We start from the raw sequence: 22852 nt of genomic DNA, 5'->3' as shown, positions 1-22852 counted from the left end.
AGGTCAGAAGTGTAATGTGAAGCATAGCGTTTTAATGTACAATAAAGACTATACAGAAAAAAGGTCAGGAGTAAAACGTACAACATACACTAGACAGAGAATGGGTCAAAAGTATAATGTACAGTGTAACATACACTATACAAAGAAAAGAGTGGATTTTAATGCACAGCATAGACAATGCAGAGAAGGGGCCAGGAGTAACATATACTGTTTAAAGTACACAGTTAGTGTTGGTCGGTCTTAAGTTTATTACTTTGATTGTGAATAAGCAATGAAAAATATGTGAGCCAAAAACATGTTGAGCGTGTGGCGTCTAATGTTCTTGTCAGTATTGTGCTCTGGCCAGAGTGGATTACTTCTCTAGCACATTATTTGGTCTGAGTTTACTCTGGGGTAAAAGCGGGTTTGCCCGCTTGGGACCTATCTATCTATATATTTGTCTGTCTATTTTTCTATGGATCAAGGATAAAATGGGTGATTGGCTGTAAAGCTGATACTCCGGGCAAAAAGGCCCTGCTGTCTATCCTCCGTAAAGGGGTATACCTTCTTCCCCGTTTTACAGTCGAGACTGGGCACGCCGACGGGACAGCAGTGCAGAGTTCCAACTCTTCGTTTCTGAACTCTAAGAAACGATCTACCTCTTTACACAGCGATCGACCTAGGAAAGGGATCAGCCAAGAAAGAAGGATCAGCCGCTAAGAGACGTACTTGCGAACAGTATAGAAGCTCCATAAGCCCTTCATATCAAAGAATCACATATTGTTGAGAAGAGGTCAGAAGTGTAATGTGAAGCATAGCGTTTTAATGTACAATAAAGACTATACAGAAAAAAGGTCAGGAGTACAACGTACAACATACACTATACAGAGAATGGGTCAAAAGTATCATGTACAGTGTAACATACACTATACAAAGAAAAGAGAGGATTTTAATGCACAGCATAGACAATGCAGAGAAGGGGCCAGGAGTAACATATGCTGTTTAAAGTACACAGTTAGTGTTTGTCGGTCTTAAGTTTATTACTTTGATTGTGAATAAGCAATGAAAAATATGTGAGCCAAAAACATGCTGAGCATGTGTCGTCTAATGTTCTTGTCAGTATTGTGTGTTTTTTAAATGTGTTGTGCTCTGGCCAGAGTGGATTACTTCTCTAGCACATTATTTAGTCTGAGTTTACTCTGGGGTAAAAGCGGGTTTGCCCGCTTGGGATCTATCTATCTATATATTTGTCTGTCTATTTTTCTATGGATCAAGGATAAAACGGGTGATTGGCTGTAAAGCTGATACTCCGGGCAAAAAGGCCCTGCTGTCTATCCTCCGTAAAGGGGTATACCTTCTTCCCCGTTTTACAGTCGAGACTGGGCACGCCGACGGGACAGCAGTGCAGAGTTCCAACTCTTCGTTTCTGAACTCTAAGAAACGATCTACCTCTTTACACAGCGATCGACCTAGGAAAGGGATCAGCCAAGAAAGAAGGATCAGCCGCTAAGAGACGTACTTGCGAACAGTATAGAAGCTCCATAAGCCCTTCATATCAAAGAATCACATATTGTTGAGAAGAGGTCAGAAGTGTAATGTGAAGCATAGCGTTTTAATGTACAATAAAGACTATACAGAAAAAAGGTCAGGAGTACAACGTACAACATACACTATACAGAGAATGGGTCAAAAGTATCATGTACAGTGTAACATACACTATACAAAGAAAAGAGAGGATTTTAATGCACAGCATAGACAATGCAGAGAAGGGGCCAGGAGTAACATATACTGTTTAAAGTACACAGTTAGTGTTTGTCGGTCTTAAGTTTATTACTTTGATTGTGAATAAGCAATGAAAAATATGTGAGCCAAAAACATGCTGAGCATGTGTCGTCTAATGTTCTTGTCAGTATTGTGTGTTTTTTAAATGTGTTGTGCTCTGGTCAGAGTGGATTACTTCTCTAGCACATTATTTGGTCTGAGTTTACTCTGGGGTAAAAGCGGGTTTGCCGGCTTGAGATCTATCTATCTATATATTTGTCTGTCTATTTTTCTATGGATCAAGGATAAAACGGGTGATTGGCTGTAAAGCTGATACTCCGGGCAAAAAGGCCCTGCTGTCTATCCTCCGTAAAGGGGTATACCTTCTTCCCCGTTTTACAGTCGAGACTGGGCACGCCGACGGGACAGCAGTGCAGAGTTCCAACTCTTCGTTTCCGAACTCTAAGAAACGATCTACCTCTTTACACAGCGATCGACCTAGGAGAGGGATCAGCCAAGAAAGAAGGATCAGCCGCTAAGAGACGTACTTGCGAACAGTATAGAAGCTCCATAAGCCCTTCATATCAAAGAATCACAATTTGTTGAGAAGAGGTCAGAAGTGTAATGTGAAGCATAGCGTTTTAATGTACAATAAAGACTATACAGAAAAAAGGTCAGGAGTACAACGTACAACATACACTATACAGAGAATGGGTCAAAAGTATAATGTACAGTGTAACATACACTATACAAAGAAAAGAGAGGATTTTAATGCACAGCATAGACAATGCAGAGAAGGGGCCAGGAGTAACATATACTGTTTAAAGTACACAGTTAGTGTTTGTCGGTCTTAAGTTTATTACTTTGATTGTGAATAAGCAATGAAAAATATGTGAGCCAAAAACATGTTGAGCATGTGTCGTCTAATGTTCTTGTCAGTATTGTGTGTTTTTTAAATGTGTTGTGCTCTGGCCAGAGTGGATTACTTCTCTAGCACATTATTTGGTCTGAGTTTACTCTGGGGTAAAAGCGGGTTTGCCCGCTTGGGATCTATCTATCGATATATTTGTCTGCCTATTTTTCTATGGATCAAGGATAAAACGGGTGATTGGCTGTAAAGCTGATACTCCGGGCAAAAAGGCCCTGCTGTCTATCCTCCGTAAAGGGGTATACCTTCTTCCCCGTTTTACAGTCGAGACTGGGCACACCGACGGGACAGCAGTGCAGAGTTCCAACTCTTCGTTTCCGAACTCTAAGAAACGATCTACCTCTTTACACAGCGATCAACCTAGGAGAGGGATCAGCCAAGAAGGATCAGCCGCTAAGAGACGTACTTGCGAACAGTATAGAAGCTCCATAAGCCCTTCATATCAAAGAATAAGAATTTTTTGAGAAAAGGTCAGAAGTGTAATGTGAAGTATGCCGATTTAATGTACAATAAAGACTATACAGAAAAAAGGTCAGGAGTACAACGTACAACATACACTATACAGAGAATGGGTCAAAAGTATAATGTACTGTGTAACATACACTATACAACGAAAAGAGAAAAGTTTAATGCACAGCATAGACAATGCAGAGAAGGGGCCAGGAGTAACATATACTGTTTAAAGTACACAGTTAGTGTTTGTCGGTCTTAAGTTTATTACTTTGATTGTGAATAAGCAATGAAAAATATGTGAGCCAAAAACATGTTGAGCATGTGTCGTCTAATGTTCTTGTCAGTATTGTGTGTTTTTTAAATGTGTTGTGCTCTGGCCAGAGTGGATTACTTCTCTAGCACATTATTTGGTCTGAGTTTACTCTGGGGTAAAAGCGGGTTTGCCCGCTTGGGATCTATCTATCTATATATTTGTCTGCCTATTTTTCTATGGATCAAGGATAAAACGGGTGATTGGCTGTAAAGCTGATACTCCGGGCAAAAAGGCCCTGCTGTCTATCCTCCGTAAAGGGGTATACCTTCTTCCCCGTTTTACAGTCGAGACTGGGCACACCGACGGGACAGCAGTGCAGAGTTCCAACTCTTCGTTTCCGAACTCTAAGAAACGATCTACCTCTTTACACAGCGATCAACCTAGGAGAGGGATCAGCCAAGAAGGATCAGCCGCTAAGAGACGTACTTGCGAACAGTATAGAAGCTCCATAAGCCCTTCATATCAAAGAATCACAATTTCTTGAGAAGAGGTCAGAAGTGTAATGTGAAGCATAGCGTTTTAATGTACAATAAAGACTATACAGAAAAAAGGTCAGGAGTAAAACGTACAACAGACACTAGACAGAGAATGGGTCAAAAGTATAATGTACAGTGTAACATACACTATACAAAGAAAAGAGTGGATTTTAATGCACAGCATAGACAATGCAGAGAAGGGGCCAGGAGTAACATATACTGTTTAAAGTACACAGTTAGTGTTGGTTGGTCTTAAGTTTATTACTTTGATTGTGAATAAGCAATGAAAAATATGTGAGCCAAAAACATGTTGAGCGTGTGGCGTCTAATGTTCTTGTCAGTATTGTGCTCTGGCCAGAGTGGATTACTTCTCTAGCACATTATTTGGTCTGAGTTTACTCTGGGGTAAAAGCGGGTTTGCCCGCTTGGGATCTATCTATCTATATATTTGTCTGTCTATTTTTCTATGGATCAAGGATAAAATGGGTGATTGGCTGTAAAGCTGATACTCCGGGCAAAAAGGCCCTGCTGTCTATCCTCCGTAAAGGGGTATACCTTCTTCCCCGTTTTACAGTCGAGACTGGGCACGCCGACGGGACAGCAGTGCAGAGTTCCAACTCTTCGTTTCTGAACTCTAAGAAACGATCTACCTCTTTACACAGCGATCGACCTAGGAAAGGGATCAGCCAAGAAAGAAGGATCAGCCGCTAAGAGACGTACTTGCGAACAGTATAGAAGCTCCATAAGCCCTTCATATCAAAGAATCACATATTGTTGAGAAGAGGTCAGAAGTGTAATGTGAAGCATAGCGTTTTAATGTACAATAAAGACTATACAGAAAAAAGGTCAGGAGTACAACGTACAACATACACTATACAGAGAATGGGTCAAAAGTATCATGTACAGTGTAACATACACTATACAAAGAAAAGAGAGGATTTTAATGCACAGCATAGACAATGCAGAGAAGGGGCCAGGAGTAACATATACTGTTTAAAGTACACAGTTAGTGTTTGTTGGTCTTAAGTTTATTACTTTGATTGTGAATAAGCAATGAAAAATATGTGAGCCAAAAACATGCTGAGCATGTGTCGTCTAATGTTCTTGTCAGTATTGTGTGTTTTTTAAATGTGTTGTGCTCTGGCCAGAGTGGATTACTTCTCTAGCACATTATTTGGTCTGAGTTTACTCTGGGGTAAAAGCGGGTTTGCCCGCTTGGGATCTATCTATCTATATATTTGTCTGCCTATTTTTCTATGGATCAAGGATAAAACGGGTGATTGGCTGTAAAGCTGATACTCCGGGCAAAAAGGCCCTGCTGTCTATCCTCCGTAAAGGGGTATACCTTCTTCCCCGTTTTACAGTCGAGACTGGGCACACCGACGGGACAGCAGTGCAGAGTTCCAACTCTTCGTTTCCGAACTCTAAGAAACGATCTACCTCTTTACACAGCGATCGACCTAGGAGAGGGATCAGCCAAGAAGGATCAGCCGCTAAGAGACGTACTTGCGAACAGTATAGAAGCTCCATAAGCCCTTCATATCAAAGAATCACATATTGTTGAGAAGAGGTCAGAAGTGTAATGTGAAGCATAGCGTTTTAATGTACAATAAAGACTATACAGAAAAAAGGTCAGGAGTACAACGTACAACATACACTATACAGAGAATGGGTCAAAAGTATAATGTACAGTGTAACATACACTATACAACGAAAAGAGAAAAGTTTAATGCACAGCATAGACAATGCAAAGAAGGGGACAGGAGTAACATATACTGTTTAGAGTACACAGTGTTTGTCAGTCTTAAGTTTTTTACTTTGATTGTGAATAAGCAATGAAAAATATGTGAGCCAAAAACATGTTGAGCATGTATAGTCTAATGTTCCTGTCAGTATTGTGTGTTTTTTAAATGTGTTGTGCTCTGGCCAGAGTGGATTACTTCTCTAGCACATTATTTGGTCTGAGTTTACTCTGGGGTAAAAGCGGGTTTTCCTGGTTGGGATCTACCGTATTTGCCGGCGTATAAGATGACTTTTGAACGCCTGAAAATCTTCTGAAAAGTCGGGGGTCGTCTTATACGCTGGACACTAAGTACAGGGGTGGGCAGAGGGGCTGCTGCACCTTACCTGGCTCCGGTCCCGGTCCCACGATGATCCGGTCCAGGAAGCGCGGCTGCTCCTTCTTTCAGTTCGGCCGCTCGATGGTCGCTCGGCTCCGCCTCCTCACCGGTGATTGGGCGCCAGCGCGGCGACCAATCACCGGCGAGAAGGCGGAGCCGAACGGCCTCACGAAAATCAAGCAGCCGTACTGAAAGAAGGAGCAGCCGCTCCTCTCCCCCACTGACACTAATGATGGGGCGCTGTTCCTCCCCACTGACACCAACGATGGGACACTATTCCTCCTCCCCACTAACACCAACAATGGGACACTATTCCTCCTCCCCACTGACACCAACGATGGGGCACTTTTCTCCCCACTGATACCAATGATGGGGCACTATTCCTCCCCCACTGACACCAACGATGGGGCACTATTCTCCCCACTGATACCAATGATGGGGCACTATTCTCCCCACTGACACCAATGATGGGACACTATTCCTCCTCCCCACTGACAGCAACGATGGGGCACTATTCCTCCTCCCCACTGACACCAACGATGGGGCACTATTCCTTCCACTGATACCAACGATGGGGCGCTATTCCTCCCACTGACACCAATGATGGGGCGCAATTCCTGCCACTGATACCAATGATGGGGCACTATTCCTCCCACTGACACCAATGATGGGGCACTATTCCCCCCACTGACACCAATGATGGGGCACTATTCCTCCCACTGACACCAATGATGGGGCACTATTCCTGCCACTGATACCAATGATGGGGCACTATTCCTCCCACTGACACTAATGATGGAGCACTATTCCTCCCACTGACACCAATGATGGGGCACTATTCCTCCCACTGACACCAATGATGGGGCACTATTCCTCCCACTGACACCAATGACGGGGCACTATTCCTCCCACTGACACCAATGACGGGGCACTATTCCTCCCACTGACACCAATGATGGGGCACTATTCCTCCGACTGACACCAAAGATGGGGCACTATTCCTCCGACTGACACCAATGATGGGGCACTATTCCTCCCACTGACACCAATGATGGGGCACGATTCTTCCCACTGACACCAATGATGGGGCACTATCCTCCCACTGACACCAATGATGGGGCACTATTCCTCCCACTGACTAATGATGGGGCACTATTCCTCCCACTGACACTAATGATGGGACACTATTCCTCACACACTGACACTAATGATGGGGCACCATCATTGGTGTCAGTGGGAGGAATAGTGTCCCATCATTGGTATCAGTGGGAGGAATAGCGCCCCATCATTGGTATCAGTGGGAGGAATAGTGCCCCATCATTGTTGTCAGTGGGAGGAGTAGTGCCTCATCATTGGTATCAGTGGGAGGAATCATGCCCCATCATTGGTGTCAGTGGGAGGAATAGCACCCCATCATTGGAATAACATACTGAAATACCATACCATATTGAAATCAAATCTGATGTTTTTTCATTTTTATTTGGTGTGCGTTGGAATAGGGGTAGTCTTATACGGCGAGTATAGCTCAAACCCTATATTTTAACAGGAAAAGTAGGGGGTCGTCTTATATGCCCAGTCGTCTCATACGCCAGCAAATACGGTATCTATCTATATATTTGTCTGTCTATTTTTCTATGGATCAAGGATAAAACGGGTGATTGGCTGTAAAGCTGATACTCCGGGCAAAAAGGTCCTGCTGTCTATCCTCCGTATAGGGGTATACCTTCTTCCCCGTTTTACAGTCGAGACTGGGCACGCCGACGGGACAGCAGTGCAGAGTTCCAACTCTTCGTTTCCGAACTCTAAGAAACGATCTACCTCTTTACACAGCGATCGACCTAGGAGAGGGATCAGCCAAGAAGGATCAGCCGCTAAGAGACGTACTTGCGAGCAGTATAGAAGCTCCATAAGCCCTTCATATCAAAGAATCACAATTTGTTGAGAAGAGGTCAGAAGTGTAATGTGAAGCATAGCGTTTTATTGTACAATAAAGACTATACAGAAAAAAGGTCAGGAGTACAACGTACAACATACACTATACAGAGAATGGGTCAAAAGTATAATGTACAGTGTAACATACACTACACCAGTGGTTCTCAACCTTTCTAATGCCGCGACCCCTTAATACAGTTCCTCATGTTGTGGTGACCCCCAAACCATAAAATTATTTTCGTTGCTACTTCAGAACTGTAATTTTGTAGTGGGAGGACTAGCGCCCCATCACTGATGTCAGTGGGAGGAATAGTGTCCCATCGTTGGTATCAGTGGGATGAATAGTGCCCCGTCGTTGGTGTCAGTGGGAGGAATAGTGCCCCGTCGTTGGCGTCAGTGGGAGGAATAGTGCCCCATCATTGGCGTCAGTGGGAGGAATAGTGCCCCATCCTTGGCGTTAGTGGGAGGAATAGTGCCCCATCGTTGGTGTCAATGGGAGGAATAGTGCCCCATCGTTGGCGTCAGTGGGAGGAATAGTGCCCCATCGTTGGCGTCAGTGGGAGGAATAGTGCCCCATCGTTGGCGTCAGTGGGAGGAATAGTGCCCCATCGTTGGCGTCAGTGGGAGGAATAGTGCCCCATCGTTGGCGTCAGTGGGAGGAATAGTGCCCCATCGTTGGCGTCAGTGGGAGGAATAGTGCCCCATCGTTGGCGTCAGTGGGAGGAATAGTGCCCCATCGTTGGTGTCAGTGGGAGGAACAGTGCCCCATCGTTGGTGTCAGTGGGAGGAACAGTGCCCCATCGTTGGTGTCAGTGGGAGGAACAGTGCCCCATCGTTGGTGTCAGTGGGAGGAACAGTGCCCCATCGTTGGTGTCAGTGCGAGGAACAGTGCCCCATCGTTGGTGTCAGTGGGAGGAACAGTGCCCCATCGTTGGTGTCAGTGGGAGGAACAGTGCCCCATCGTTGGTGTCAGTGGGAGGAACAGTGCCCCATCGTTGGTGTCAGTGGGAGGAACAGTGCCCCATCGTTGGTGTCAGTGGGAGGAACAGTGCCCCATCGTTGGTGTCAGTGGGAGGAACAGTGCCCCATCGTTGGTGTCAGTGGGAGGAACAGTGCCCCATCGTTGGTGTCAGTGGGAGGAACAGTGCCCCATCGTTGGTGTCAGTGGGAGGAACAGTGCCCCATCGTTGGTGTCAGTGGGAGGAATAGTGCCCCATCGTTGGTGTCAGTGGGAGGAATAGTGCCCCATCGTTGGTGTCAGTGGGAGGAATAGTGCCTTATCGTTGGTGTCAGTGGGAGGAATAGTGCCCCATCGTTGGTGTCAGTGGGAGGAATAGTGCCCCATCGTTGGTGTCAGTGGGAGGAATAGTGCCCCATTGTTGGTGTCAGTGGGAGGAATAGTGCCCCATCGTTGGTGTCAGTGGGGGGAAGAATAGTGCCTATCATTGGTGTCAGTGGGGGGAGGAATAGTGCCCCATCGTTGGTGTCAGTGGGGGGAGGAATAGTGCCCCATCGTTGGTATTAGTGACACAAATGATGGGGCACTATCCCTTCCACTGACACCAATGATACTTACCTTGCTGGCCCCTGCTCCAACCTGGGCTCGCTCTCTCCCTCTCCCATCTACAGCCTGCAGAAGCAAAATTTGCACTTACCTGTCAGCTGTCTTCCTTCTCTGGCCGCTCTCCTCTTTACTCGCTCCTGCAGAGCTCCCTCGGTCTTCTTCGATCTGCGCGCTCTGCCGCTCGGCTCCTCCTCTCCAAGCTCCACCTCCTCGCCGGTGATTGGCCACCTGTGTGCCTCTCCTGAGCTACAGTTCCGGTGGCCAATCAGCGGCGAGGAGGCGGAGCTGTTGAGTGATCCCGGAGGTGTGGCCAGGTTACAGGGGCGCATATCATCCCGCCCACAGATCGCGAGACAGAGCAGCGGTGTCTCGGTTCCTAAGACCATCGGAAATATGTGTTTTCCGATGGTCTTAGGCGACCCCTGGGAAATGGTCGTTCGACCCCCAAAGGGGTCGCGACCCCCAGGTTGAGAACCGCTGCACTATACAAAGAAAAAAGAGGATTTTAATGCACAGCATAGACAATGCAGAGAATGCACCAGAAGTAACATATACTGTTTAAAGTACACAGTTAGTGTTGGTCGGTCTTAAGTTTATCAGCCAAGAAAGAAGGATCAGCCGCTAAGAGACGTACTTGCGAACAGTATAGAAGCTCCATAAGCCCTTCATATCAAAGAATCACATATTGTTGAGAAGAGGTCAGAAGTGTAATGTGAAGCATAGCGTTTTAATGTACAATAAAGACTATACAGAAAAAAGGTCAGGAGTACAACGTACAACATACACTATACAGAGAATGGGTCAAAAGTATCATGTACAGTGTAACATACACTATACAAAGAAAAGAGAGGATTTTAATGCACAGCATAGACAATGCAGAGAAGGGGCCAGGAGTAACATATGCTGTTTAAAGTACACAGTTAGTGTTTGTCGGTCTTAAGTTTATTACTTTGATTGTGAATAAGCAATGAAAAATATGTGAGCCAAAAACATGCTGAGCATGTGTCGTCTAATGTTCTTGTCAGTATTGTGTGTTTTTTAAATGTGTTGTGCTCTGGCCAGAGTGGATTACTTCTCTAGCACATTATTTGGTCTGAGTTTACTCTGGGGTAAAAGCGGGTTTGCCCGCTTGGGATCTATCTATCTATATATTTGTCTGTCTATTTTTCTATGGATCAAGGATAAAATGGGTGATTGGCTGTAAAGCTGATACTCCGGGCAAAAAGGCCCTGCTGTCTATCCTCCGTAAAGGGGTATACCTTCTTCCCCGTTTTACAGTCGAGACTGGGCACGCCGACGGGACAGCAGTGCAGAGTTCCAACTCTTCGTTTTCGAACTCTAAGAAACGATCTACCTTTTCACACAGCGATCGACCTAGGAAAGGGATCAGCCAAGAAAGAAGGATCAGCCGCTAAGAGATGTACTTGCGAACAGTATAGAAGCTCCATAAGCCCTTCATATCAAAGAATCACAATTTGTTGAGAAGAGGTCAGAAGTGTAATGTGAAGCATAGCGTTTTAATGTACAATAAAGACTATACAGAAAAAAGGTCAGGAGTAAAACGTACAACATACACTAGACAGAGAATGGGTCAAAAGTATAATGTACAGTGTAACATACACTATACAAAGAAAAGAGTGGATTTTAATGCACAGCATAGACAATGCAGAGAAGGGGCCAGGAGTAACATATACTGTTTAAAGTACACAGTTAGTGTTGGTCGGTCTTAAGTTTATTACTTTGATTGTGAATAAGCAATGAAAAATATGTGAGCCAAAAACATGTTGAGCGTGTGGCGTCTAATGTTCTTGTCAGTATTGTGCTCTGGCCAGAGTGGATTACTTCTCTAGTACATTATTTGGTCTGAGTTTACTCTGGGGTAAAAGCGGGTTTGCCCGCTTGGGATCTATCTATCTATATATTTGTCTGTCTATTTTTCTATGGATCAAGGATAAAATGGGTGATTGGCTGTAAAGCTGATACTCCGGGCAAAAAGGCCCTGCTGTCTATCCTCCGTAAAGGGGTATACCTTCTTCCCCGTTTTACAGTCGAGACTGGGCACGCCGACGGGACAGCAGTGCAGAGTTCCAACTCTTCGTTTCTGAACTCTAAGAAACGATCTACCTCTTTACACAGCGATCGACCTAGGAAAGGGATCAGCCAAGAAAGAAGGATCAGCCGCTAAGAGACGTACTTGCGAACAGTATAGAAGCTCCATAAGCCCTTCATATCAAAGAATCACATATTGTTGAGAAGAGGTCAGAAATGTAATGTGAAGCATAGCGTTTTAATGTACAATAAAGACTATACAGAAAAAAGGTCAGGAGTACAACGTACAACATTCACTATACAGAGAATGGGTCAAAAGTATCATGTACAGTGTAACATACACTATACAAAGAAAAGAGAGGATTTTAATGCACAGCATAGACAATGCAGAGAAGGGGCCAGGAGTAACATATACTGTTTAAAGTACACAGTTAGTGTTTGTCGGTCTTAAGTTTATTACTTTGATTGTGAATAAGCAATGAAAAATATGTGAGCCAAAAACATGCTGAGCATGTGTCGTCTAATGTTCTTGTCAGTATTGTGTGTTTTTTAAATGTGTTGTGCTCTGGTCAGAGTGGATTACTTCTCTAGCACATTATTTGGTCTGAGTTTACTCTGGGGTAAAAGCGGGTTTGCCCGCTTGAGATCTATCTATCTATATATTTGTCTGTCTATTTTTCTATGGATCAAGGATAAAACGGGTGATTGGCTGTAAAGCTGATACTCCGGGCAAAAAGGCCCTGCTGTCTATCCTCCGTAAAGGGGTATACCTTCTTCCCCGTTTTACAGTCGAGACTGGGCACGCCGACGGGACAGCAGTGCAGAGTTCCAACTCTTCGTTTCCGAACTCTAAGAAACGATCTACCTCTTTACACAGCGATCGACCTAGGAGAGGGATCAGCCAAGAAGGATCAGCCGCTAAGAGACGTACTTGCGAACAGTATAGAAGCTCCATAAGCCCTTCATATCAAAGAATCACAATTTGTTGAGAAGAGGTCAGAAGTGTAATGTGAAGCATAGCGTTTTAATGTACAATAAAGACTATACAGAAAAAAGGTCAGGAGTAAAACGTACAACATACACTAGACAGAGAATGGGTCAAAAGTATAATGTACAGTGTAACATACACTATACAAAGAAAAGAGTGGATTTTAATGCACAGCATAGACAATGCAGAGAAGGGGCCAGGAGTAACATATACTGTTTAAAGTACACAGTTAGTGTTGGTCGGTCTTAAGTTTATTACTTTGATTGTGAATAAGCAATGAAAAATATGTGAGCCAAAAACATGTTGAGCGTGTGGCGTCTAATGTTCTTGTCAGTATTGTGCTCTGGCCAGAGTGGATTACTTCTCTAGTACATTATTTGGTCTGAGTTTACTCTGGGGTAAAAGCGGGTTTGCCCGCTTGGGATCTATCTATCTATATACAGTCATGGCCGAAATTGTTGGCACCCTTGATATTTTTCCTGAAAATCAAGTATTTCACACAAAAAAGGTATTGCATTAACACATGTTTTGCTATACACATGTTTATTCCCTTTGTATGTATTGGAACAAATATAAAACAGAGGCAGAAAAGCAAATATGACATAATGTCACACAAAACCCCAAAAATGGGCTGGACAAAAGTATTGGCACCCTTAACTTAATATTTGGTTGCACACCCTTTGGAAAACATAACTGAAATCAGTCGCTTCCTATAACCATCAATAAGCTTCTGACACCTCTCACCCGGAATTTTGGACCACTCTTCCTTTGCAAACAGCTCCAGGTCTCTCTTATTGGAAGGACACCTTTTCCCAACAGCAATTTTAAGATCTCTCCACAGGTGTTCAATGGGATTTAGATCTGGGCTCATTGCTGGCCACTTCAGAACTCTCCAGCGCTTCTTTGCCATCCATTTCTGAGTGCTTTTTGACGTATGTTTGGGGTCATTGTCCTGCTGGAAGACCCAGGATCTTGGACGCAAACCCAGCTTTCTGACACTGGGCCCTACAGTGCGACCCAAAATCCTTTGGTAATCCTCAGATTTCATGATGCCTTGCACACAGTCAAGGCACCCAGTGCCAGAGGCAGCAAAACAACCCCAAAACATCATTGAACCTCCACCATATTTTACCGTAGGTACTGTGTTTTGTTCTTTGTAGGCCTCATTCCGTTTTCGGTAAACAGTAGAATGATGTGCTTTACCGAAAAGCTCTATCTTGGTCTCATCTGTCCACAAGACGTTTTCCCAGAAGGCTTTTGGCTTACTCAAGTACATTTTGGCAAACTGTAGTCTTGCTTTTTTATGTCTCTGTGTCAGCAGTGGGGTCCTCCTGGGTCTCCTGCCATAGCGTTTCATTTCATTTAAATGTCGACGGATAGTTCGCGCTGACACTGATGCTCCCTGAGCCTGCAGGACAGCTTGAATGTCTTTGGAACATGTTTGGGGCTGCTTATCCACCATCCGGACTATTCTGCGTTGCAATCTTTCATCAATTTTCCTCATCCGTCCACGACCAGGGAGATTAGCTACAGTGCCATGGGTTGCAAACTTCTTGATAATGTTGCGCACTGTGGACAAAGGCAAATCTAGTTCTCTGGAGATGGACTTGTAACCTTGAGATTGTTGATATTTTGCCACAATTTTGGTTCTCAGGTCCTCAGACAGTTCTCGTCTCCTCTTTCTGTTGTCCATGCTTAGTGTGGCACAGACAGACACACAATGCAAAGGTTAAGTGAACGTCTCTCCTTTTTATCTGCTTTCAGGTGTGATTTCTATATTGCCCACACCTGTTACTTGCCCCAGGTGAGTTTACAGGAGCATCACATGCTTGTAACATTCTTATTTATCCGCAGTTGTGAAAGGGTGCCAATACTTTTGTCCAGCCCATTTTTGGAGGTTTGTGTGACATTATGTCGAATTTGCTTTCTTTCCTCCCTTTTTTTGTTTTGTCCCAATACACACAAAGGGAATAAACATGTGTATAGCAAAACATGTGTTAATGCAATACGTTTCGTGAGAAATACATGATTTCCTGGAGAAATATCAAGGGTGCCAACAATTTCGGCCATGACTGTATTTGTCTGTCTATTTTTCTATGGATCAAGGATAAAATGGGTGATTGGCTGTAAAGCTGATACTCCGGGCAAAAAGGCCCTGCTGTCTATCCTCCGTAAAGGGGTATACCTTCTTCCCCGTTTTACAGTCGAGACTGGGCACGCCGACGGGACAGCAGTGCAGAGTTCCAACTCTTCGTTTCTGAACTCTAAGAAACGATCTACCTCTTTACACAGCGATCGACCTAGGAAAGGGATCAGCCAAGAAAGAAGGATCAGCCGCTAAGAGACGTACTTGCGAACAGTATAGAAGCTCCATAAGCCCTTCATATCAAAGAATCACAATTTGTTGAGAAGAGGTCAGAAGTGTAATGTGAAGCATAGCGTTTTAATGTACAATAAAGACTATACAGAAAAAAGGTCAGGAGTACAACGTACAACATACACTATACAGAGAATGGGTCAAAAGTATCATGTACAGTGTAACATACACTATACAAAGAAAAGAGAGGATTTTAATGCACAGCATAGACAATGCAGAGAAGGGGCCAGGAGTAACATATGCTGTTTAAAGTACACAGTTAGTGTTTGTCGGTCTTAAGTTTATTACTTTGATTGTGAATAAGCAATGAAAAATATGTGAGCCAAAAACATGCTGAGCATGTGTCGTCTAATGTTCTTGTCAGTATTGTGTGTTTTTTAAATGTGTTGTGCTCTGGCCAGAGTGGATTACTTCTCTAGCACATTATTTGGTCTGAGTTTACTCTGGGGTAAAAGCGGGTTTGCCCGCTTGGGATCTATCTATCTATATATTTGTCTGTCTATTTTTCTATGGATCAAGGATAAAATGGGTGATTGGCTGTAAAGCTGATACTCCGGGCAAAAAGGCCCTGCTGTCTATCCTCCGTAAAGGGGTATACCTTCTTCCCCGTTTTACAGTCGAGACTGGGCACGCCGACGGGACAGCAGTGCAGAGTTCCAACTCTTCGTTTCCGAACTCTAAGAAACGATCTACCTCTTTACACAGCGATCGACCTAGGAGAGGGATCAGCCAAGAAGGATCAGCCGCTAAGAGACGTACTTGCGAACAGTATAGAAGCTCCATAAGCCCTTCATATCAAAGAATCACAATTTGTTGAGAAGAGGTCAGAAGTGTAATGTGAAGCATAGCGTTTTAATGTACAATAAAGACTATACAGAAAAAAGGTCAGGAGTAAAACGTACAACATACACTAGACAGAGAATGGGTCAAAAGTATAATGTACAGTGTAACATACACTATACAAAGAAAAGAGTGGATTTTAATGCACAGCATAGACAATGCAGAGAAGGGGCCAGGAGTAACATATACTGTTTAAAGTACACAGTTAGTGTTGGTCGGTCTTAAGTTTATTACTTTGATTGTGAATAAGCAATGAAAAATATGTGAGCCAAAAACATGTTGAGCGTGTGGCGTCTAATGTTCTTGTCAGTATTGTGCTCTGGCCAGAGTGGATTACTTCTCTAGTACATTATTTGGTCTGAGTTTACTCTGGGGTAAAAGCGGGTTTGCCCGCTTGGGATCTACAGTTGTGACCAAAATTATTCAACCCCCACTGAAATTGAGTGTTTTGGCCAGTTTGACATTGCTTTTGATCATTCAGTCATCTTGCTTACATTTACATTAAAGAGGCACTTGTAGGTCAGACAAATATAACATAACAGTTATAATGAAATAACCACAAATGTCTTTTCTGTGCTCACAGCATTATCAGTTTTATTCAACCCCCAAGTGACATTCAATCTTAGTACTTAGTACAGCATCCTTTTACAGTTATAACAGCTTTTAAACGTGAAGCATAGCTTGACACAAGTGTCTTGCAGCGATCTACGGGTATCTTCGCCCATTCTTCATGGGCAAAGGCCTCCAGTTCAGTCACATTCTTAGGCTTGCGCACTGCAACTGCTTTCTTTAAGTCCCACCAGAGGTTCTCAATCGGATTTAAGTCTGGTGACTGCGATGGCCACTCCAAAATGTTCCAGCCTTTCCTCTGCAACCATGCTCTAGTGGACTTGGAGGTATGCTTGGGATCATTGTCCTGTTGAAAGGTCCAACGTCTCCCAAGCCTCAGGTGTGTGACGGACTGCATCACGTTTCCATCCAATATCTCCTGGTACTGAAGAGAATTCATGGTACCTTGCACACGCTGAAGCTTCCCTGTACCTGCAGAAGCAAAACAGCCCCAAAGCATGATTGACCCTCCACCATGCTTCACAGTAGGCAAGGTGTTCTTTTCATCATAGGCCTTGTTCTTCCTCCTCCAAACATAGCGTTGATCCATGGGCCCAAACAGTTCTACAGTTGTGACCAAAATTATTCAACCCCCAATGCTGTAAAGGGGTTTAGGGACTATAGTGTACATTTGGAATTGTATTCAGAATCAAATCCTACAAGGACGTTGTAACTACCCAAATGCAACTAAAATGACATCAATTGTTTATGTAATACAGTAGTAAATGGTTCTTATGTGGTTTCTTCATTGCCACAATTATTCAACCCCTTAAAGACTACCACTCTGAAGAACAGAGGTTCATACAGGTGCTTTCCATCAGGTATTGAAAACACCTGTGGATGTCACCGAGCAGCAATCAAGCATAATAAGCACCAATTAGGCAGCTTTAAAATGACTGTGATACTCAGCTCCTTCTAGACATTTACTGGTGTGGTTACAAACATGGTGAAGGCAAGAGAATGGTCCAGGAAGACAAGAGAAGAGGTGATTTCTCTTCACAGGAAGGGCAATGGCTATAAGAAGATTGCAAAGATGTTAAACATACCAAGAGACACCTTAGGAAGCATCATTCGCAAATTCAAGGCAAAGGGCACTGTTGAAACGCTACCTGGTCGTGGCAGAAAGAAGATGCTGACTTCGACTGCTGTGCGCTACCTGAAGCGTAGAGTGGAGAGAAGTCCCCGTGTGACTGCTGAGGAACTGAGAAAAGATTTGTCAGATGTGGGTACAGAAGTTTCAGCCCAGACAATAAGACGCACACTGCGTAATGAAGGCCTCCGTGCCAGAACTCCCAGGCGTACCCCCTTGCTGTCTCCAAAGAATAAGAAGAGTCGACTGCAGTATGCCAAAAGCCATGTGGACAAACCACAAAAGTTGTGGGATAGTGTTCTGTGGACTGATGAAACAAAATTAGAACTGTTTGGGCCCATGGATCAACGCTATGTTTGGAGGAGGAAGAACAAGGCCTATGATGAAAAGAACACCTTGCCTACTGTGAAGCATGGTGGAGGGTCAATCATGCTTTGGGGCTGTTTTGCTTCTGCAGGTACAGGGAAGCTTCAGCGTGTGCAAGGTACCATGAATTCTCTTCAGTACCAGGAGATATTGGATGGAAACGTGATGCAGTCCGTCACACACCTGAGGCTTGGGAGACGTTGGACCTTTCAACAGGACAATGATCCCAAGCATACCTCCAAGTCCACTAGAGCATGGTTGCAGAGGAAAGGCTGGAACATTTTGGAGTGGCCATCGCAGTCACCAGACTTAAATCCGATTGAGAACCTCTGGTGGGACTTAAAGAAAGCAGTTGCAGTGCGCAAGCCTAAGAATGTGACTGAACTGGAGGCCTTTGCCCATGAAGAATGGGCGAAGATACCCGTAGATCGCTGCAAGACACTTGTGTCAAGCTATGCTTCACGTTTAAAAGCTGTTATAACTGTAAAAGGATGCTGTACTAAGTACTAAGATTGAATGTCACTTGGGGGTTGAATAAAACTGATAATGCTGTGAGCACAGAAAAGACATTTGTGGTTATTTCATTATAACTGTTATGTTATATTTGTCTGACCTACAAGTGCCTCTTTAATGTAAATGTAAGCAAGATGACTGAATGATCAAAAGCAATGTCAAACTGGCCAAAACACTCAATTTCAGTGGGGGTTGAATAATTTTGGTCACAACTGTAATTTTGTTTCATCAGTCCACAGAACACTATCCCACAACTTTTGTGGTTTGTCCACATGGCTTTTGGCATACTGCAGTCGACTCTTCTTATTCTTTGGAGACAGCAAGGGGGTACGCCTGGGAGTTCTGGCACGGAGGCCTTCATTACGCAGTGTGCGTCTTATTGTCTGGGCTGAAACTTCTGTACCCACATCTGACAAATCTTTTCTCAGTTCCTCAGCAGTCACACGGGGACTTCTCTCCACTCTACGCTTCAGGTAGCGCACAGCAGTCGAAGTCAGCATCTTCTTTCTGCCACGACCAGGTAGCGTTTCAACAGTGCCCTTTGCCTTGAATTTGCGAATGATGCTTCCTAAGGTGTCTCTTGGTATGTTTAACATCTTTGCAATCTTCTTATAGCCATTGCCCTTCCTGTGAAGAGAAATCACCTCTTCTCTTGTCTTCCTGGACCATTCTCTTGCCTTCACCATGTTTGTAACCACACCAGTAAATGTCTAGAAGGAGCTGAGTATCACAGTCATTTTAAAGCTGCCTAATTGGTGCTTATTATGCTTGATTGCTGCTCGGTGACATCCACAGGTGTTTTCAATACCTGATGGAAAGCACCTGTATGAACCTCTGTTCTTCAGAGTGGTAGTCTTTAAGGGGTTGAATAATTGTGGCAATGAAGAAACCACATAAGAACCATTTACTACTGTATTACATAAACAATTGATGTCATTTTAGTTGCATTTGGGTAGTTACAACGTCCTTGTAGGATTTGATTCTGAATACAATTCCAAATGTACACTATAGTCCCTAAACCCCTTTACAGCATTGGGGGTTGAATAATTTTGGTCACAACTGTATCTATCTATATATTTGTCTGTCTATTTTTCTATGGATCAAGGATAAAATGGGTGATTGGCTGTAAAGCTGATACTCCGGGCAAAAAGGCCCTGCTGTCTATCCTCCGTAAAGGGGTATACCTTCTTCCCCGTTTTACAGTCGAGACTGGGCACGCCGACGGGACAGCAGTGCAGAGTTCCAACTCTTCGTTTCTGAACTCTAAGAAACGATCTACCTCTTTACACAGCGATCGACCTAGGAAAGGGATCAGCCAAGAAAGAAGGATCAGCCGCTAAGAGACGTACTTGCGAACAGTATAGAAGCTCCATAAGCCCTTCATATCAAAGAATCACATATTGTTGAGAAGAGGTCAGAAGTGTAATGTGAAGCATAGCGTTTTAATGTACAATAAAGACTATACAGAAAAAAGGTCAGGAGTACAACGTACAACATACACTATACAGAGAATGGGTCAAAAGTATCATGTACAGTGTAACATACACTATACAAAGAAAAGAGAGGATTTTAATGCACAGCATAGACAATGCAGAGAAGGGGCCAGGAGTAACATATACTGTTTAAAGTACACAGTTAGTGTTTGTCGGTCTTAAGTTTATTACTTTGATTGTGAATAAGCAATGAAAAATATGTGAGCCAAAAACATGTTGAGCATGTGTCGTCTAATGTTCTTGTCAGTATTGTGTGTTTTTTAAATGTGTTGTGCTCTGGCCAGAGTGGATTACTTCTCTAGCACATTATTTGGTCTGAGTTTACTCTGGGGTAAAAGCGGGTTTGCCCGCTTGGGATCTATCTATCTATATATTTGTCTGCCTATTTTTCTATGGATCAAGGATAAAACGGGTGATTGGCTGTAAAGCTGATACTCCGGGCAAAAAGGCCCTGCTGTCTATCCTCCGTAAAGGGGTATACCTTCTTCCCCGTTTTACAGTCGAGACTGGGCACGCCGACGGGACAGCAGTGCAGAGTTCCAACTCTTCGTTTCCGAACTCTAAGAAACGATCTACCTCTTTACACAGCGATCGACCTAGGAGAGGGATCAGCCAAGAAGGATCAGCCGCTAAGAGACGTACATGCGAACAGTATAGAAGCTCCATAAGCCCTTCATATCAAAGAATCACAATTTGTTGAGAAGAGGTCAGAAGTGTAATGTGAAGCATAGCGTTTTAATGTACAATAAAGACTATACAGAAAAAAGGTCAGGAGTAAAACGTACAACATACACTAGACAGAGAATGGGTCAAAAGTATAATGTACAGTGTAACATACACTATACAAAGAAAAGAGTGGATTTTAATGCACAGCATAGACAATGCAGAGAAGGGGCCAGGAGTAACATATACTGTTTAAAGTACACAGTTAGTGTTGGTCGGTCTTAAGTTTATTACTTTGATTGTGAATAAGCAATGAAAAATATGTGAGCCAAAAACATGTTGAGCGTGTGGCGTCTAATGTTCTTGTCAGTATTGTGCTCTGGCCAGAGTGGATTACTTCTCTAGCACATTATTTGGTCTGAGTTTACTCTGGGGTAAAAGCGGGTTTGCCCGCTTGGGACCTATCTATCTATATATTTGTCTGTCTATTTTTCTATGGATCAAGGATAAAATGGGTGATTGGCTGTAAAGCTGATACTCCGGGCAAAAAGGCCCTGCTGTCTATCCTCCGTAAAGGGGTATACCTTCTTCCCCGTTTTACAGTCGAGACTGGGCACGCCGACGGGACAGCAGTGCAGAGTTCCAACTCTTCGTTTCTGAACTCTAAGAAACGATCTACCTCTTTACACAGCGATCGACCTAGGAAAGGGATCAGCCAAGAAAGAAGGATCAGCCGCTAAGAGACGTACTTGCGAACAGTATAGAAGCTCCATAAGCCCTTCATATCAAAGAATCACATATTGTTGAGAAGAGGTCAGAAGTGTAATGTGAAGCATAGCGTTTTAATGTACAATAAAGACTATACAGAAAAAAGGTCAGGAGTACAACGTACAACATACACTATACAGAGAATGGGTCAAAAGTATCATGTACAGTGTAACATACACTATACAAAGAAAAGAGAGGATTTTAATGCACAGCATAGACAATGCAGAGAAGGGGCCAGGAGTAACATATGCTGTTTAAAGTACACAGTTAGTGTTTGTCGGTCTTAAGTTTATTACTTTGATTGTGAATAAGCAATGAAAAATATGTGAGCCAAAAACATGCTGAGCATGTGTCGTCTAATGTTCTTGTCAGTATTGTGTGTTTTTTAAATGTGTTGTGCTCTGGCCAGAGTGGATTACTTCTCTAGCACCTTATTTAGTCTGAGTTTACTCTGGGGTAAAAGCGGGTTTGCCCGCTTGGGATCTATCTATCTATATATTTGTCTGTCTATTTTTCTATGGATCAAGGATAAAACGGGTGATTGGCTGTAAAGCTGATACTCCGGGCAAAAAGGCCCTGCTGTCTATCCTCCGTAAAGGGGTATACCTTCTTCCCCGTTTTACAGTCGAGACTGGGCACGCCGACGGGACAGCAGTGCAGAGTTCCAACTCTTCGTTTCTGAACTCTAAGAAACGATCTACCTCTTTACACAGCGATCGACCTAGGAAAGGGATCAGCCAAGAAAGAAGGATCAGCCGCTAAGAGACGTACTTGCGAACAGTATAGAAGCTCCATAAGCCCTTCATATCAAAGAATCACATATTGTTGAGAAGAGGTCAGAAGTGTAATGTGAAGCATAGCGTTTTAATGTACAATAAAGACTATACAGAAAAAAGGTCAGGAGTACAACGTACAACATACACTATACAGAGAATGGGTCAAAAGTATCATGTACAGTGTAACATACACTATACAAAGAAAAGAGAGGATTTTAATGCACAGCATAGACAATGCAGAGAAGGGGCCAGGAGTAACATATACTGTTTAAAGTACACAGTTAGTGTTTGTCGGTCTTAAGTTTATTACTTTGATTGTGAATAAGCAATGAAAAATATGTGAGCCAAAAACATGCTGAGCATGTGTCGTCTAATGTTCTTGTCAGTATTGTGTGTTTTTTAAATGTGTTGTGCTCTGGTCAGAGTGGATTACTTCTCTAGCACATTATTTGGTCTGAGTTTACTCTGGGGTAAAAGCGGGTTTGCCGGCTTGAGATCTATCTATCTATATATTTGTCTGTCTATTTTTCTATGGATCAAGGATAAAACGGGTGATTGGCTGTAAAGCTGATACTCCGGGCAAAAAGGCCCTGCTGTCTATCCTCCGTAAAGGGGTATACCTTCTTCCCCGTTTTACAGTCGAGACTGGGCACGCCGACGGGACAGCAGTGCAGAGTTCCAACTCTTCGTTTCCGAACTCTAAGAAACGATCTACCTCTTTACACAGCGATCGACCTAGGAGAGGGATCAGCCAAGAAAGAAGGATCAGCCGCTAAGAGACGTACTTGCGAACA

General features: G+C 43.7%; 1 protein-coding gene and 2 long non-coding RNA genes across 7 annotated transcripts in view; 1 reads left to right on the top strand and 2 right to left on the bottom strand.

Moving 5' to 3' along the window:
• Positions 1–11388, bottom strand: part of LOC149450177 (uncharacterized) — a 29950-nt gene extending 18562 nt beyond the window's left edge. Inside the window, exon 1 of the long non-coding RNA XR_016315300.1 lies at positions 10786–11388. This is a non-coding gene — a long non-coding RNA (uncharacterized LOC149450177). The remainder of the gene's footprint in view (positions 1–10785) is intronic.
• Positions 1–22852, bottom strand: part of LOC149450175 (threonine synthase-like 2) — a 164784-nt gene that overhangs the window by 102338 nt on the left and 39594 nt on the right. The window lies entirely within an intron of this gene.
• Positions 18605–22852, top strand: part of LOC149450174 (uncharacterized) — a 46913-nt gene continuing 42665 nt past the window's right edge. The window contains exon 1 of the long non-coding RNA XR_016315301.1: positions 18605–19419. This is a non-coding gene — a long non-coding RNA (uncharacterized LOC149450174). The remainder of the gene's footprint in view (positions 19420–22852) is intronic.

The sequence above is a fragment of the Staurois parvus genome, unplaced genomic scaffold, assembly GCF_062004578.1.
Source record: "Staurois parvus isolate SC_StPar_1 unplaced genomic scaffold, SC_StPar_1.0 ptg000581l, whole genome shotgun sequence".
NCBI lineage: Eukaryota > Metazoa > Chordata > Amphibia > Anura > Ranidae > Staurois > Staurois parvus.
This window is presented reverse-complemented; position numbering and strand designations above follow the sequence as displayed.